General features: G+C 38.1%; 1 protein-coding gene and 1 pseudogene across 4 annotated transcripts in view; one reads left to right on the top strand and one right to left on the bottom strand.

Annotated features, from left to right (window-relative positions):
* Positions 1–17,516, bottom strand: part of Elmod1 (ELMO domain containing 1) — a 62,840-nt gene extending 45,324 nt beyond the window's left edge. For 3 of the 4 annotated variants that reach the window (XM_047519068.1, XM_047519070.1, XM_047519069.1), the window contains exon 1: positions 17,220–17,516. The gene's annotated coding sequence lies outside the window, so the exon portion shown is untranslated. The remainder of the gene's footprint in view (positions 1–17,219) is intronic. The other variant, XM_047519067.1, reaches the window with a different exon arrangement.
* Positions 4,724–8,411, top strand: LOC124959652 (rRNA N6-adenosine-methyltransferase METTL5-like; annotated as a pseudogene).
* Positions 17,517–17,749: the final 233 nt, after the last annotated feature.

The raw sequence follows: 17,749 nt of genomic DNA, 5'->3' as shown, positions 1-17,749 counted from the left end.
GAGGAACTACTGAAAGCTTTCAAGTTGAGATGTGAAATGATCAAATTTCTACTTTAAAAAATATATTCCAATTGTAATATGAATAAATTGTGCTAAAATTATTGGTAGGGACACCTTTAAGAAGCTTGCTACAATACTACAGGCAAAGATAATGGCAGGATAAAGCAATGGGCAAAGATAGTGTGAAGGATTTGGCAAATATTTAGAAGGTAGGATCAATGGAACTTTTAATTGACTGATTAATTGGTGGGTGGTGAAGGAAAAAGAAGAATCAAACATTATCCCCATGTTAATGGATGGTAACTGGATAGATAGTACAATGATTCACTAAGGTATGTAACTTTGAAGAAATATAAGGGTGTCTGGGTATATTTGAGATCACCTAAACACTCTCATTTCATAATGATATGGATAGGGGAAATAATATAATATTGAAGTTTAAAAAAGCACAAAGCTTCCTGTTTTCTGTATAATGGCTTCTGAATTTATCCATTGGAAAAAACCCTTCTTGAATGCTTATGTGTCAGGCACTGTGCTAGTAACGCAACATGGTTTAAATACTGCAAGGAAGTTGTGCCATTTAAGGGGAAAATTGGCAAATGCAGTAGGGAGTGTGCACGGTGGTTAAGAGCACTAGTTTGGGAGACAGAGTTTATATGTTGGATCTACCACTAGCTAACCAGTAGCCAGAGACAAGTTGCCTGACCTCATTAAGACTAATTGGGGAGAGTGATTATAACTACTTTGCAGGGTTTTTCTAAGGGTTAAAGCATGTAGCATGCTTAGCACAGGCATGTAATAGGCACTCAGTGAATGGGTACTCTTTGGTACTATTATTTGGTACTACTATTCTTATTATATCCTCATCTAAACTAAAAGATGATTTGGTCAAAAATCACTTAGGAAACTGTCAAAATAAATTCTGACAAGTTGATGTGAACTGAACTGACAACGACAGAAGCAAGGGATACAAGTGAACAGAGGTGAAGAACATTTAGAAGGTAGAATCAATTGAACCTACTGACTGGAGAGAAAAGTGAAGGAAAGGAAAATAACCATTAACTTCAATTATCTGTCGTCCAAACAGGAAACAAAGATAATGATTAGATGTAATTTATCTGTCCCCCAAATGGCTTTGGAAGATTGAAGAAAGTCTGTGCAAATGCTATTTAATTCATTTCTTACTGGGAACCCACTACACAACTTTGCTACATGTTTTATGTAGAAAAATTAAAAAGAACTTATTTTAAATTATTGTTTATTTCTTTGTTTTAAAGGAAGTTCATTTGTTAATGCCCTATTTACTGTTAACTGGATAATCTGTATCTGTGTGCAACGTATGGTACTCTGAGTCATTATTGTTAAGACACAGCCTCTGAGTTTTTTTTCCAAGAGTTTATTTACTTGCTTGTGGTCAAATCAGCATTTTCCAAGTGGTTGTGCAGGGCCTATGGTTGGAGAGAATTTAAGTTTGCTCTTCATTTGAACTGTACTCTAATAAAAAAGTGGCCTATAAACTTCTCAAGTATTTTACACACCAGCCTGTTAACTCTAACTTGGTAAAAATGTAAGTTAGTTACTTGGTTTATATCTGTTTCACTAATTGAGAGATATTAACTTTTTTGCTTGTTTCATTTTTAAAAAGTTCACTATTTTCTTAACTTTTATGCTACCTGCTTCTTAGTAATCAAGGAACACATGAAAATTGCTGTGTGCTGTCCCTTTGGCATGACATCTCTCCAAAGGGATTTTATCCTGGGATGGACATCAGAATTATGAGCTATATTTTAAATCTCTAATAGTGTTCCAAAATGATCTGTTTTGCTTCTTTCTCCTCTGGACTCCTGAAATGGTGTAACACCTGGCACAATAAGCACTCAATATATATTTGTCAAAATGAATGTTGTATCTTTGTAGAAACATGTACTTCTTTAACAACATCAACAATAACAACACTAAAACAAACAAACAAACAAACAAACAGCAAGTCTCCTAAATGGGAAAAAAAAAAAAATCTGTGTCTCTTATTTTAACCAAAAATAAAGAATAGGATCACAAGCCTGGGTTTCTAAACCCATCAGTGTACCATAGTAATTTCTCTCCATGTGTGCAAAGACACTGCCCTGAACTCATCCAAAGGGAAGGATCAAATGATCGTGCTTGCCAGATCAAACACCCCTAGAGATCAGTTGACACTGCAGTGCTGGGCTAAGGTGTTACCTGCCTTTTCATTATTTTTTTTTTTTCCAGCTGAGAGGAAAGAGACAGCAATGAGTGGTCTGCTACTTCTGAAAACTCATCCTCCCACCTGACATCAGGGGACTTGCCCTGTCTCCTTTGAGCAAGAAGCCCCCTGAAGTTCTTTGCAAAGTACCACATACCTCGGGGTAACCCTACCTCTTAGAAATCCACCTATCCATTGAAAATTCTAGGGAATGAATTAGAGACTCAACTAGAGGGGGCAGAACTTCTTTCTTTAAAAATATTAATTCCTACATGAGAGAAAAACCTACTTTCTATGGAGCCCTTTCAAATTCCATATTGCCTGTAAAAACCAAAATACTTGTGGACTCATTATTTTTATATGTACAAAAAAGACAACCCACAAAGTAAATACTGTTTCATTCTATAATCTGACTGATTTGGGATTATCCCAGAGTTTAGAAAATGTTGTATAAAGAACATTTAAAAAAAAATAAAATTTAGGGATGAGAAGATCAGCAAATCTGGAGAGGTGGTTTGTTGAGCTTAGGCAGAGTCTGTCTCCACTGACATGGTTTGTTTGTTTTCCCAGAGCTAAACAACAAACAACTCTATCCTGAAAAGAACTGAATGCAACACAGAAATGCAACTGTTACCCTGGAGTTTGTTTCTTAGAGAGGGAAAATACTCCCATTTTCAGGCAGGTGGTGATCCTTGGGCAATGGACAGGTCCATGGGGGAGAGAGTGTCATAGTGGGTCCCTTCCATCCAGCCTACTCAGCAGTCCAGACCCTCCTGATCCATCTCTACCTCCAGGATCTGTAAACTGGAGGTAGGGGAGCCAGCCATCTGGTGTGGAGCTGCAAGGAACTTTGGGGAAAATTTGTTGACTAGTGTCTTAACTCCTTCTTAAAAGTAACTTGTCTATTTTACGAATTCCTTCCTACAATCAGATCCTATCCCTTGACTTTACAATCAGCAGAAAGTTCTTACTATTACTCTGAGTAAGGCCAACAGATGTCAATCATCTTCTGTGACCTTGTAATACCTTCAGAGTACAATGGATCTTGCTGTTTCCTTTTAGTTGCAGCTACTGTGACGTCATTGTAACAAGGACCTTCCCTCCTCTCCAAAACTATTCAAAACAAGTGAACTAGAGCCACTCATATAGGAGTTTCACAAACCAAGAACCTTCACTCAACTTTTACTCTCAAATGTGGTATATGTACTTTTTTTTCTGCATTTTTTACTGGTGCATTATAGTTTACATATTGATAGGATTTGTTGTTACACATTCACACAAGCACACAATATAACAATAGGATATCTGTACTTTTGAAGGGAAATTGATGGAAAGAAACCACAAAGAAAGAGAAAATAGCTCCTCCTTTTTCTTTCTTCAATTTAGTTATAACTTCTCTACATCCCTCCTCTCCCTGGGGATGATGATATTTCAGTTTAACTTTTTGGTTCATCTTTTTTGTGCTCTTAGAGAAAATGTGGGGCAGCTAACCCCAGAGTATGATGCAAAATAATATTAGCCTGTTGTTTGAATTAAAAAAAAAAAAAAAAAACTGGTTTCCAAACCTTTAAAGTTTTACACATTCATTTATATATTTTTTTCTGAGCAAAGGGCTCTTTCTGCCTCTTACTTTCATTTCTTGAGGTTTGAAGTCAAATATCCAAGCAAAAGGAAAATAAAAAGGCCTGAACTATTATTTCCAAAAATTAAAAAAAAAATCTAATTTAAAAAATTCTTAGCTTAAGGTTTTGTGAAATTAATAATAACAGCTAATATTTACACAGTACTTGCCAATGTTCAAGGCACTATTTTATGGGCTTTACTTATATTAGCTCACTTAATCTTAACATTACATTTTATGAAGTGGATAGTGATCATTATTTTCATTATTTGGCTGAGGAAATTAAGACACAGAGAGGTTAAGGAATGTTCCAAGGTCACATGGCATAGCTAGTATGTGGCAGAGCTGAGATCAAACCCATGCCACCTGGTTCCAGAGGCAGTGCTACTCATAACTGTCCTGTGCTGCCTCTGGAGACCACTGAGGCACAATTCTGGGTTGATATCAGAGAGCAGAGAATGCATAACTTATTCACTTGAGACTAAACGGCAGAGCTAGGGATAATCAAGGTCTAGGTAGACACATGCACTTCAAAACCTAGTGTCAGGGAGCGACCTTGGGGAACTCCTATAGGAACTTATGACTTGGTCTAACAATATGTATTTGTGGTACTCTAGAATGCAATAAGATCGTAATGGTGAAACCCCTTAATCAGGCCATCAGGCAGAGGTTTGGGAATTGAACAGAAACAGATTTAACCTTCTATTCTGTTCTCTACTTCTTCAGCAAGAACTGTAACTGGGTGGAGAAGGTAAGAGGAAATGAAAGGCAAGTATTCTGGGCCAAAGCTAACAGATACCTGAAGCCAGTGTAGTTTAAATATGTGTTTAAATCAGCTTCCAGCTCCCATTAGCTCTTTATCATGCCTGAAAGTATGCATGCCTGTGATGATTTTCAATAAATTTGAAAAAGTTCTTCCAAACAAGCCTGCCAGCAGGAAACACGTCTGTGTGGGCACACCAGGCGAGGGCACAGATGGTTTGAGGATAAGCAGTACTTGGGAAGAGCCACCTGCCTGAGGGACTGGGTGTTGGCTCAGGCAAACCAGAAACAACACAAAAGGGTCAGTCTTAAATCAACTGGGCCTAGCATCAGATTCAGGTTGGATGAATAGGTGGGTCTGAATTAACAAATTCAGATAGCGAATGTTTTCATCTTGCTTCATATTTCATAAGGTCCTAAGGAGCATTCTGTCAATGCCAGGGAAACCCAGAAAGCTGGGGGACCTGTGGTCTTCAAGGTCATAATGTAATAAAAATTTACCATATGGAATAAAAAGACAAAGAAGGGAGGGAAAGGGAATGGAAAATAAAGGAAGAAAAACATTTTCTAAGGCTCTGAGTATCTGAAGCATGTATGAAAGAAACATAATTTCTGACTTTATACAGATATGCAGATGAGGAAAGAAAGTAAGCATTATGAAAAATTACCACCCCAGAGTAATGAAAAATCTTTCAAATTGTGCATTTACAATTCATACACGCTACCCGGCACATCACATTAGAGGTATAATGCTCCTACATAATGATCTCCCTGAGGTCACATTCCAGAATCTTCCCTTCCTCCTTCCCTGACAATTAGCTTGAAAAACTCTCTGCTGATATTCACTAAAATGTCATCTAACAGGGTTTTTTTTTTTTCTCTCCCTTTTTTGGGAATAAAACACTCATCCAGAGTTTATTTTTGTGATTTATAGCAATGGAGGTCCATGCCAATCCCAGAAATCAGGGTTGCCTGTAAATTTACTTATGATCTGTTTCAAAAGTACAGTGGTTTTCTGACTTTCATCGTGGTCACCCACGTCCAGAAACTGGTTCACGGAGGCAGCAGAGTGTGGGGTGGTAGAGGGAGTAGAGTTGATGAAATCTGTTGGATCTACGAAAGAATAGGAAATTTCAAAATATAATGATCATCAATCCATTTGGCACAAAAAATTCTAGATTTTATATGTTCTCAATTATGTATTCCAGTTTTAAAAATAAAATTTCTAAATAAAGTCACAATAAAAAAATGATAAACTTAACATCTGCATAAAAAATTAAGTGGATACAGTTATATCACTACAGAACGATGCTTTCGGCAAAATGTTTGCTTTCATGTCATCAGAACACAGTGAAGGCATTTATCTAGAAACATTGACAGGAATGTCTGAGTATATTGGAACATCTTCAGGAACTTGGAGGCAAGTGGGGTACCTTGCTCTTAAGGCAACTCCTAACACTGACCACATGGAGGAGCTAATAGAATTCATTTATGAAGCAGACTATTAGATGGGGCTTTGAAATGACTCCTACTGTGAAACCAATAAAAAAATAGTTTTTAACTCACTTTAGAGCTATGATGATACAAGACTTCACAGATGTTTGCTGAGTGATTTACAGTGTCAACAAACATTGAATATTTATTTAGTACAATAGTGATATTGAGAGAATTGAGGAAGGAAAAGTGGATGAATATAAGGTGTGAAAGGTAAATCTTTGTGTCTGTAGTAGAAGGTCAGTAGACCTGATACCTTTAAAATATTAAGAAGTAGCAGTCAGAACTCAGGAGTCAGATAGGATCACATGTCCAAGGCTAACCTTAGCAACTTAGTGAGACACTGTCTCAAGGTAAAAAAATAAAAAAGGATTGGGGACAAAGCTCAGAGGTAAATCATCCTTGGGTTAAATTCCTAGTACCAACCAACAAACAAACAAAAAAAAAACCCAAACCAAATCAAACCAAAGCAACAACAAAAAACCTGTCAATATAAATGGTAGAATACTGCAGAAGAAACAGTTAAAATATTAAAGTGGGTTCTCTTGAGAAACAGAAATCTGGAGTAGAGATGGATGAGGGCATGAAGATTGCTGTCTTTCTATTGTAAGACCTGCAATACTATGATTTTTTTTTTTTTACTGGGTATTGAACCCAGGGGCACTTTTACCATTGAGTTACATTCCAAGTTTCCTCCACCCTTTTTTTTTAAAAAATTGGAGACAAGGTCTCAACTAAGTTATTGAGGCTGGACTCAAATGCATGATCCTCTGGCCTCAGCCTCCCAAGTCACTGAGATTGTAAGTGTGTGCCACCAGACCCATGTTTTAAATGTTTTAAATGGTGTGAAAGTGTGAATTTAATATAAATAAAAATTAAACTTAAAAAAATGCTGCTGGGTGCCCAGGCACACACCTATAATCCTAACTACTTAGGAGAATGAGGCAGGAGGATCACAAGTCCAAGGCAAGCCTGGGCAACTTAGTGAGACCCTGACTCAAAATTTTAAAAAGGGGTGCAAATGTAGCTCAGTGATAGAGTACTTGCCTAGCATGTGTGAGGGTCTGTGTTCAATCCCCAGTAACACAGACACACACACACACACACACACACACACACACTGTCCACCCAAGCAGAGGCACTAGTCGCTCTTGAGAGCCAATACCAATAAACCCTTACCCACTCTTTTATGTTTTTAATATTAATTTTTAAAATTTGTTCCAATCAGTTGTACATGACAGTAGAATGCTTTTATACATTTTGATGGATCATACATAAATGGAGTGTAATTTCTCATTTTTCTGATTGTACATATTGTAGGATCACATCAGTCATGCAGTCGTATATGTACATGAGGTAATAATGTCTGTTTCACTCTTCTATCCTTCCTATCTTCATGCCCCTTTTCTTCCCTTCACTCCCCTCTACCTAATATAAAGTTACTCTATTCTTTCCTTGTACCCACCCCCTTATTGTGAATTAGCATCTGCATATCAGAGAGAACATTCAGTCTTTGGTTTTTTGGGTTTGACTTATTTCGCTTAGTATGATGTTCTCCAACTCCATTCACTTACTAGCAAATGTCATAATTTCATTCTTCTTTAAAGCTGAGTAATATTCCATTATAAATAAATATATATATATATATATATATATATATACACACACACACACACCACATTTTCTTTATCCATTATTACCCATTCTTTTGAAAAGCAAAAAAACTAAGCCTCAAGGAACCAGAGTGTTGTGTGCAATAAATGTACACATTTAACAAATGCAAGCTACTTCTAGAACAGTATCCAACCAGGCCACACATTGCAGGATTGTGTTGGATTTGACATAGAAGAAGATGCATGGGAAGTATTTAATAGGAATGTGGAAATTTGAGTTAAGAAATGTTGACATAGTTCAATGTGATAAATGCTCATTAGCTACCAGAATGACCATGTAATCAGATACAGTAATTATGAATACTCCTTTGGGGACCAAAAATCATAAAGGGAAAGATGACTTTTCTGGAGACTGCATTGGAAATAACAAGAGTATTCTTTGTATAAATCCTCAATGAGAGAATATAGTCAAAATAAAGTAACAGAATGAAAATATGAAGATAAGGCTGGGGATATAGCTCAGTTGGTAGAGTGCTTGCCTTGCATGCACGAGGCCCTGGGTTCAATTCCCAGCACAACAAAAAAAAATATGAAGATGAATATTGCAGACCTATAATGTAACTTTTCAGCATCATACAAACTTCATAAATAGAAATCAGCAGACATTGAAGTACACCTAATTCAGTTTTCCTTTTAAAAACTTCCAAAGACAAAAATAAAGGTTAATACAGAGTTAAAATGAATAAAAATTTTGTTTACTAAAAAAGTACCACTAATTATTTTTCCAGAAGTTTAAAAAAGATATTGTGATTATGCATTTTTTATCTTTTGCAGTGCTGGATATTGAATGCAGGACCTTATGTACACTAGGCAAATGCTCTACCACTGACCTACATCCCAGCCCCATGACTGACTATGTATTTTTTAAAATTCCTTATCTTTTAGAGATACACACTGAAATGTATACAAATGAAAAGATGGTACCTGGAATTTGCTTCAAAACAAAATGGTGCAAAGAGGCTAGGTTTGGTTAGACATCAAACAGCATTGGTTATGGGCTAATGATTTTTGGATATTAGGATCCATCACACTAGTCTGCCTACTCGTGCATATATACAAAATTTTCCAAATAAAAAGTAATCAAAACAGGTGTTATCCACAAAATTGAGAATCATTGCAAGTATGCTAACAATTTCTACAGCCAAGAAAGATTATGATGATTAGCACCTGAATTTGTTCATAACAGAAGTTAAAGGTAAATTGATTACTCTTTAATGACTTTGTGAGACTACGAAACACAATAAAAATAAATAATTTGGTGTTTAACTCACATCATTTCCATGATTGACTTAGTTCTCTTTAGGTCTCTTTGAATCCTCTTGTCTATAGCTCTCAATATGCTGTTAGGCACAGTCATTATTTACACAATGAGTTTTTACTTAGTGGTTCAAAATAGTGTATATCAATGGCATCTTAGGTTCGGCGAAATATAGATGAGTTGAGCAGATGAAAGAGGCAATTAAGATGTGACACATTACAATACTTCCTAATTTACATTAACAATACTCCCTAATTTTATGATGTTAAAATGAAAGGAAAAATTTGCCTCTTGAAATTGATGAAGCATAATATTTATTTTCCTGAAAAGTATCCTTTCTTATTCCAACTCTTCCCTCCATACTAAATCAATCTTTAAAATCAACTGAACTATAAATTAATATTTATCTTCACCTTAAGTTTGCCAGTGGTATCCCTACCTCCTCCTACTAACCCCATATCACTAGCTTGAAGATACCAGCTTTGTATATCTCTCTTTTTGTCCAATACCAAGCAAGGTGCCTTAGCTCATAAATACTTAAGAGAAACAATAAACACAGAGTGCCTTTCAGAGTGCTGTGTGACTGACAAATACACCTCTGTAAACATGGGCTTAAACCTTGTACCACTCATGGTGTATTATTCAAAAACAGAAACTAACTCTGCCTATTCAAGCAGAAAAGGAATTTCATCTGGTGATAGGTAACCCACAGAATTTCAAGGTGGGCTAGGGAACTAGGTTTGCAGGTTATATAGCCAAAAATAATGCTTGAAATGATGACTCAGAAACAGTCCAGTAAAGACACCTCTACTGCCACCACCAGGCACAGACTGGTACTGTCCCCACTGATCCTCCAGCATTGAGTAAGGGGCATTACTAACTTGAACATCAGCCACCAGGGCAGAGTATAGACTGTAGACCCAGGTCTTTGGTGCAAGGATGTCTGGGAAAGGTTCTGCCTCATAATGCAGGAGAATCCCTGTAATGGCTGGTTTTATGTGTCAGGTTGATTGGCCATGGAGTACCCAGATTAAACATTATTTCTGGGAAGTCCGTAAGGGAATTTCTGGATGAGATTAGCATTTGAATTGGTGGACTTGGTAAAATAGATTGTGCTCTCCAATGTAGATGGGCATCATCCCATCTGTTGAGGGCCCCGAAGAGAACTAAAAACTGAAAGAGAGCAAAAGAAGGAGAAATGAGCTCTTTGCCTGCTGACCAGAGACATTGGTCTTTTCTTGCCCTTGGACTAGAATTACTCTACAGCTTCTCTGGATCTCCATCTTGCACACAGTGTATGATGGGATTTCTCAGCTGATAATTCTTCACAGTACAGCTCTTTTATATGTATCTCCTATTGGTTCCATTTCTCTGAGAACCTTGACTAATACAGTCCCCAACATGGGACAGGGCAGAGTTTGAAAGGAGTAACAAGTGTCCATTCTACATTATAAACAAACTCTTTTGAAGCTAAAACATAATCCAGGACAATGACAGAGTACACATAGAGTACACTCAGAGCATACACATATTCATTCACCTGTCATTTTCGATTAGGTGCACTGTGCAATTTATTGGACACTTAGCTGTTTTATAGCTACTCAAAATAAATATCATCATTTGGAACTAAGAATTTCAAATACCTTATATAATTTAAAAATGTCTGGAAATTGACACTTTAACCTAATAGTAGTTACAGAGTAGACACATTTATTTTGTTATAATCAGTCAATTGCCGAGGAAATAATGTTATATATTCATTATAAATCAAGGAAATGAAGTGCAATAGTTACATATATGTCAGTAAGGCTGAATTAGACATTGGTGGGTTTGTTTATAAGTACCTGGAAACTCAATGTAAACTGTATAACCAGATTTAGGAGATGCTTTTGAAGTCTTCTGAGGTTTTATTCATCTATGAGTCCAACCAAAGTATAGCCATACTTTCTTTCGTACTGTTAGCTAATACTCAAGTGAACTGAAAGGAGTTTTTACTATCCAATTGTTGGTAAACTAGGACTTCCAAACTCAGTTCTTGGTGACTGATTTTAGAACCTAAACGAACCTTACAATACTCCTTTTGAAAATATAATCTTAGCTTCAGTTCTTGCTCTAAGCTAAGAGACATCAAGTTGGAATCTGTTATCCAAATTCACTGCTTTTTGAGCTTTTTGAGATGATCTCTGCATATTTGAATCATTTATAAAATTGTAGAAATGTTATGGTCAAGAAAAGAAGTCTAAAGCAGGCCAACAGAAATCTTCTATGTTGGCTTCCACCTCTATGAACACTCTGGATATAGATGATTAGCCCGGCTATAAGATCACATCCCAGACCTCATTTCTGCATTTCACTCACAAAGATTATTTAAGAGCCTAGTTGATAACTATGTTCCAGATGGATTGTGTATATGTAAAAATTGTATGAGTCTGACTCTATTTTAAATATTTCAGGTTATCTGCAATTTACAGGAATAGTGGGGGGATATATTTGGTACTTTACAGACCTCTTCAGTGAAGCAAAGACTATAACCTAATTCATCTGTTTTATAAATCTTGATTTTCATTTATTGGGTTCACACATTGGGTTATTTACATACACATCATACATGAGACAGAATATGAAGTCAAATTCCATGTTAGGTATTGAAAGAAGGCTTTTAAAATTATGATCAAATATATATATTTGATCATATATATATATATATATATATATATATATATATATTCCAATTGAAACAGTTTTTTTTTAGGCAGGTGCTGGGGATTGAACCCAGGGCCTTGTGCTTGCAAGGCAAGCACTCTACCAACTGAGCTATATCCCCAGCCCCAATTGAAACAATTTTGATAAATGTTCAGCATTTTAAGAGAATGTATAATTAAACCTCTCAACTGAAAGCATTCGTTTATATTTTTGCTAATTTAATGGATTCTAAGGCCAAAGACAATCTGAAATTAAAATGTAAGTGTTCTACTGAAATATAGAATCTTTAGAAAAGCTGACTTTCAAATGCTGGAGGGGTAAAATATTTCTCTGCTCCTTTCAAAGGAAAAAAGAAGAAATGTATAGTAAATTAACTCTAGAGATTGATTTACTTTTTAAATGTTTATAAGGCCAACTGGTGAAGTGAAAAAGATTTAGGGAACAGAGTTTATGTCGATGTTGATATCTGTTAAACCAAAAAAACAGCTGTGGAATAAATAAATTATTAGCTTCATCATGAATGAAACCTTCAGAACATATGGCAGCTTTTCACCAACTACTTGCACAAGGGAAAGTAGGAAGGAGAATTACAGTAATTGAAATAAACTATTTTACCAAGCATTTTAATTAGCCAACTCCTAATCCCAAAATTAAAATGGAAGCTACATTTAAAAGCTATGTAAAGAACTTTGAATCTGTAGTCATAAGCCTGTTTGAGACTGATTTTTAAAAAGGGAATTTAATGAGCTTTCCTTAGGGATTTATCACAATCATCTCACTTTGTACCAAAAGAAGGGAAAACTTAATTTGTAAATTATTTCAATGACATCTGAAACATCACTGAGTACACAGACATATAAATTGTCTAATTTCATTAAGAGTAAAGCTATCCATCCTTAAAGCTCTAGCACATTTAAAGTTCATTTTATAGATAGATTGGAGTTGACACAATATTATTATTTTTAATGTTCATATATTCCAATTTGTAACACAAAAACTGACGTAAAATATGGTTTGATTTGCTCATGGTCAGCATAAGTGAGCTGAGATGTTAAAAACTCCCAGAATTCAAAAACATTCTGTCTTCAGGATCTTTAAATTCAGAATGTTTACTAAGGATTTGGAATGTGAACTGAGCACACAATTTCAGTTGAGGTTCTCCCTGGGTGATGGTTCACATAAATTGTTATCAGAGATCAATAAAGTAAGTCTTTCTTTAATAAGCTGAAACCTTGCTGAAAATAAAACCTATAGTCTTAGTGCCTCGAATTTTTAGCAACTTAAATATGTCCTGATCACCACTTTTTACATATACTCTCAAAATAATTAGGTAGAGCATGTTTGGCTGATACTGCAAAGTCCCTGCTGGGTGCAGTGGTGTATACCTGTAACCCCAGTGGTTTGAAGGGTTGAGGCAGGAGGATTGCAAGTTCCAAGCCAGCCTCAGCAACTTAGTGAGGTCCTAAGCAACTTAGTGAGACCATCTTTAAGTAAAATATTAAAAAAGGGCTAGGATGTGGCTCAGTGATTAAGTGCCCCTGAGTTCACTGGAACAAAAACAAAAACAAAACAAAAAACCTTATGACAGCTTACATGGACTATCCACAGGGAGAGCCTCAACTGAAATTGTGTGCTCAATTCACATTCTAAGTCTTTAGTAAATACTCTGAAAATTTTAAAAAACACTCTGAATTTAAATGAACTACTCATTAGGTTTTTTTGCTTAGAGTACTTTTTATGGTTTCAAGAATTTATTATAAAATATGAATAGAAAATTTAACCATACACATGGATACTCAAGTATATGATGAGGGTCTTCTGAAGGATGGTCCCTATTCTAAATTTGTTGACAGCAGTACAATCTAGAATGGTACTATATTATCAGTTGTTGTAGTTTTTCCATTTGGAATATTCAAGAAATGAGTTACTGTTCTCTGCCTAGACTGTGTTGGTTTGATCTTAGACTTCCCTGGAATCTTCTCATCCTGAGTAATTGTGAAAGTACTTCTGAGTCCTCAAAGACACAAATGTATGCCGGTGTGCTTCTGCTTAATTGCATTTGGAAAACGCTAAGTAGGTACTCTTGGATACTACAAGCATATGGTCATTTTCACATAGTGCTATTTCTGTAAAATATACATTCTTCTCATCATCAAAATCTGCTTCCTTAAAGATGGATCAACCAAATCAGAAAATGATAGCAATTTAATTTTTTTTTCCTACTTGAAGCAACAGATTTTCTAACACCAAAACATCTGCTTATCTTATTTCAGGAATTTGTGCCAAAAGCAAACTGAATATTGATCAGCATCTCAAACATTACATGTAAATATCCGCTTTTATAAAAAAGTAATAAAACTTTCAAATAATGCATTCCTATATTGTGTCATCATATCGTGACTTTTTACCTGAGGAGACCAGGATAGTAGTGGAATACTGAAAGAGCACTCCGAGTATTAGTTAAAATGCAATAAGATGCATTCACCTAAGCTCCATGTACCAGTCCCTGCACTTTTTCTTTTCAACTTTCTCCCATCAGCAACGACTTACACTCTTTCTTTTAGATTCTCCTTCTCCCTTCCCTCATTCTCAGCAGGCCACTGTGTCTTTGAGACCATCAGGTAAAATTCTTCAACTTCCAGCTCTATTCCACTATCCACAAACCCATGACTTTCTTTTCTTCCAGGACAAGATCTCACACTCATATTCAAAGCCAGCCCAGTCAAAATTCCTGGGCATCTCACTCCCTGATTGGAGCTGTCCAGCAGAATTCAATATCTCTCTCAGGCTCCTACAGCAGACTCACTTCCTCTCACCTCCTGCTTCTGGCATGGCAAATTCTACATCTTATGTTGTAAATCCCTGCCCTACCCCACTTCTTTTCAACTTTGGATCCTTGGAACCTCCCACAAAACCTAGCAAACAGAGGTATTCAGCAAATACATATGGAATTGAAACTACTCATTTTAAAGCAAGGGTTATTTTCAATAGCTTTAAACCAGCACTAAGCTTGTCCCAGATTGTCTACAGAATAGCATATGATTTCTGCTCTACTTTATTTTTTTTCAACCAATAGGTGACCCAAAAAGGAGGAAGAAAATGTTTCCATTAACTAGAGTTGCTGGGGAAAAAAACAGGCTGTCCTATCTAAACTGAATTTCACATAAACAACTAATTTTTTCACATAAATAAATCTCAAATATTGTATGGAATATATTTAAATTAAAACAGTATTCACTGATTTGGAGTTCAAATTTAACTGGGAAGGGTGGATTTTTTATTTGCTAAATCTGGCACCCCTACTAGTGACTGTTTAAAATTCTCAAAGGACTCAGGGAATGCTTCCTTAAGACACCTGAGGTTCATATGTGAGCTCTGCAAACTTCTCAGTTAGTTAGATTTTATTTATGTTAATGTAGCTGGGTTTACTTCTGAATAGCTCAGAAACACACTTTAGGAAATGTTGGTTATTATATAACATTTGCACTTACTGTGTTAATGTCATAAAATTCCTTTTTAATACCATCTATCAATTTTATACAAAGAATTCTGTGATGTTGGCTCAAAATCTCTTGAAAAGCTAATGTTCATAGAGTTATTACTATGCCTGAGTTAAGTCCTGGCTGTATGTATTAATAACAATTTTTGAAAATGTCCTATTTTCAAGTAAATCAGGTATATACAATAAGAAACATTAGAAAGCTCTCATTTTGGGATTTCTTTTCTTTATTAATCAAGCACAGCAATGCATACTGTCCTCACTAACAGACTGGGAAAAACAGCCTGGCAGGCAGAGGTGGAGCCAGTGAGGTAACTGCAGTAGGTCTTTGTGGGGAGAGCCCTCCCTAAATGTGAAACATCTGTAAATGGGAGAGATTCAGCCTCCCGGTGTTTGGGCTGGCAAGAGAAAAGAGTTCTTCTTTTATCATCCTGTACTGGGTGGCTTCATATTTTGGTCAACTGAGAAATTCCTTATGGATCTTTTAGAATATTAAGTGGAGAGGGGGAGAAAGGAGTACCATCTTGGAGTACTAACTGTGTGTGCTTGTGCCTGTTTTCTGATTAAGGGTGATGGTGCAATGGAAGCTATAGTCCAAAGTGTAGGGAAAGATGCCCTAACCTGTTCCAATTCTGAAAGTTCCCTACAGTAATGGGTCCTTCTCTCAGTGTTCTTAACAGTGATATCGCAAAGAGAAGGCATCTGTTTCTTATTCCCATGAAAGAGATTAAGGAGAGAGATCTCCCAATGTAGAGGGATGTACAAAAGTGTGCCTTTGCCAAAATTTCAACTAGACTGTCCTCAGAGAAAACTTCTAGAGAGGGAATGACTAAGTCTGCTGTAACTACGTGTTGTCGTAGGAAGATAATGAATTAAGATGTTTATCCCAATACTAGCACACTACCTTCTTTCCACCATATTGGCAGCACCAGTTAAAGGGCGGTTGTCAAGCGCCCGACACAATACTGCACACACTGCAGAGATGCAGAACAATGCCTGGATGCCTGCCCAAATTTGGTCTTTCCAAATGACAGGTTCAATTTATGGGACCAATCTAAAGCTCACTGGGTGTTAGCGACATCTTTTTCCTCCTTGGTAAGGGAAAGGGATAAAATTTGGAAGGTTCACGGCACTGGTTTGGGGCTTCCACCTGCCTGTGCAGAGAAAAAAGGCTGACAAACATATTCATTAAACTTGATCTGAAGCAAGCGAGACTGTAAGGTCGTTTCTGAAATATTCATAAGGCGTGTTACCGGACTCGCCGCTTAAGAGGTTGAGCCGAAACACCGTGAGCCCGAGCAGCCAGTGCCCACACTTGGAAAATGCACTTAGAAACACAGCAAGACCCACCGCCACACTCCGCTGTTCTGTTTTTAAGAGCTGTTTTTGCCTGTTTAATTCTACCTGCTCTGGAAAGAGAGCTGTTCTAAGTGCGGAGTTTCCCAGCAGTTGGAGGAGGCGCCAGCCCCTCAGACAGTTCCTCTAGGTGGAAGCGCCGACGACCCTATTGCTAGCCCCGCGACTCCACCACTCAGCTGCCTTGCCCGGTCTTAGTGACCAAGCCACAGGGGCAGATGGTTCCTCGAGATACGGACCTCATCCCACCCAGGCAGCCCTTTGTCCCAGCTTCCCATTTTGGCCTCCGCTTTGGATCCCTCCCACCCGATTCCCGCGGCGTTCAGTCGCTAGGCGACCCGCGCCCAGGCCGAGATGCAAACAGCCTTCATGCACTGACCTGCGGCACCACTGGGGTAAATCTCAGGGGGCAGGATGGGTAGGAGGATTATGATCCCGGGTGACCCCAGAGCTCCTGCACCGAGGTAGTGTGCACTTTCATTCAGGTCCCCTCTCTGCCTCCAACCCTTAGTATTTTGGCTGCGCCCCAGATAGCGCAGCTCGCACTGTGCCTGACGTCCTCACCGCCACCTCTCTCCTCTTCAAGGGCATTAACCTTGCCCCTTGGCTCTTCTGGGGTCACTACTCACCTGGGCTTTTGACAGCGACAGGCTCAGCACTTCCCAGCGCTCAGTAGTGCGGTCTCCATCTCTGCCTTTCCCCAGCGCTCTAGCTGCGCGTTGCGCGGCCCTAATCGACGCGGTTGGTCCCCAGCGCCGAAGCTGGACAGAGGCGGCCTCGGCTGCCGCACTCGGCTGCGGGCGCGGGAGGCGCGGGGGCGGGGCAGGAATCTGGGTCGCGTGGAGCTGAGCAAGTCGGGATGCACCCTGGGCGGCCGACTGCGGGGAGGCGACCAAGAGCAGATAGGGAGGGCGTGCAGAGGTTTCCCTAGGAGCACCACGCGGGCGGCGACTGAGCATGCTCAGTCCGGGAGCCCGGGGCGCGGGCGCCGGCGCGGTGCGGGGGAAATAAGCTGGATCCCCAGAAAAAAGAGTCTTGAGGGGAAGGGTTAAATCTGCGGACCTGACTTCTGTGGACCGATGGAAGGGTGTTGGTTGCAGTGGCACAGTTTAATTGCGCTGGGGTAGATGCCTGCAGTTGTCCACGACTGGAATATAGT

The sequence above is a fragment of the Sciurus carolinensis genome, chromosome 11 (assembly GCF_902686445.1).
Source record: "Sciurus carolinensis chromosome 11, mSciCar1.2, whole genome shotgun sequence".
NCBI classification, from domain to species: domain Eukaryota; kingdom Metazoa; phylum Chordata; class Mammalia; order Rodentia; family Sciuridae; genus Sciurus; species Sciurus carolinensis.
This window is presented reverse-complemented; position numbering and strand designations above follow the sequence as displayed.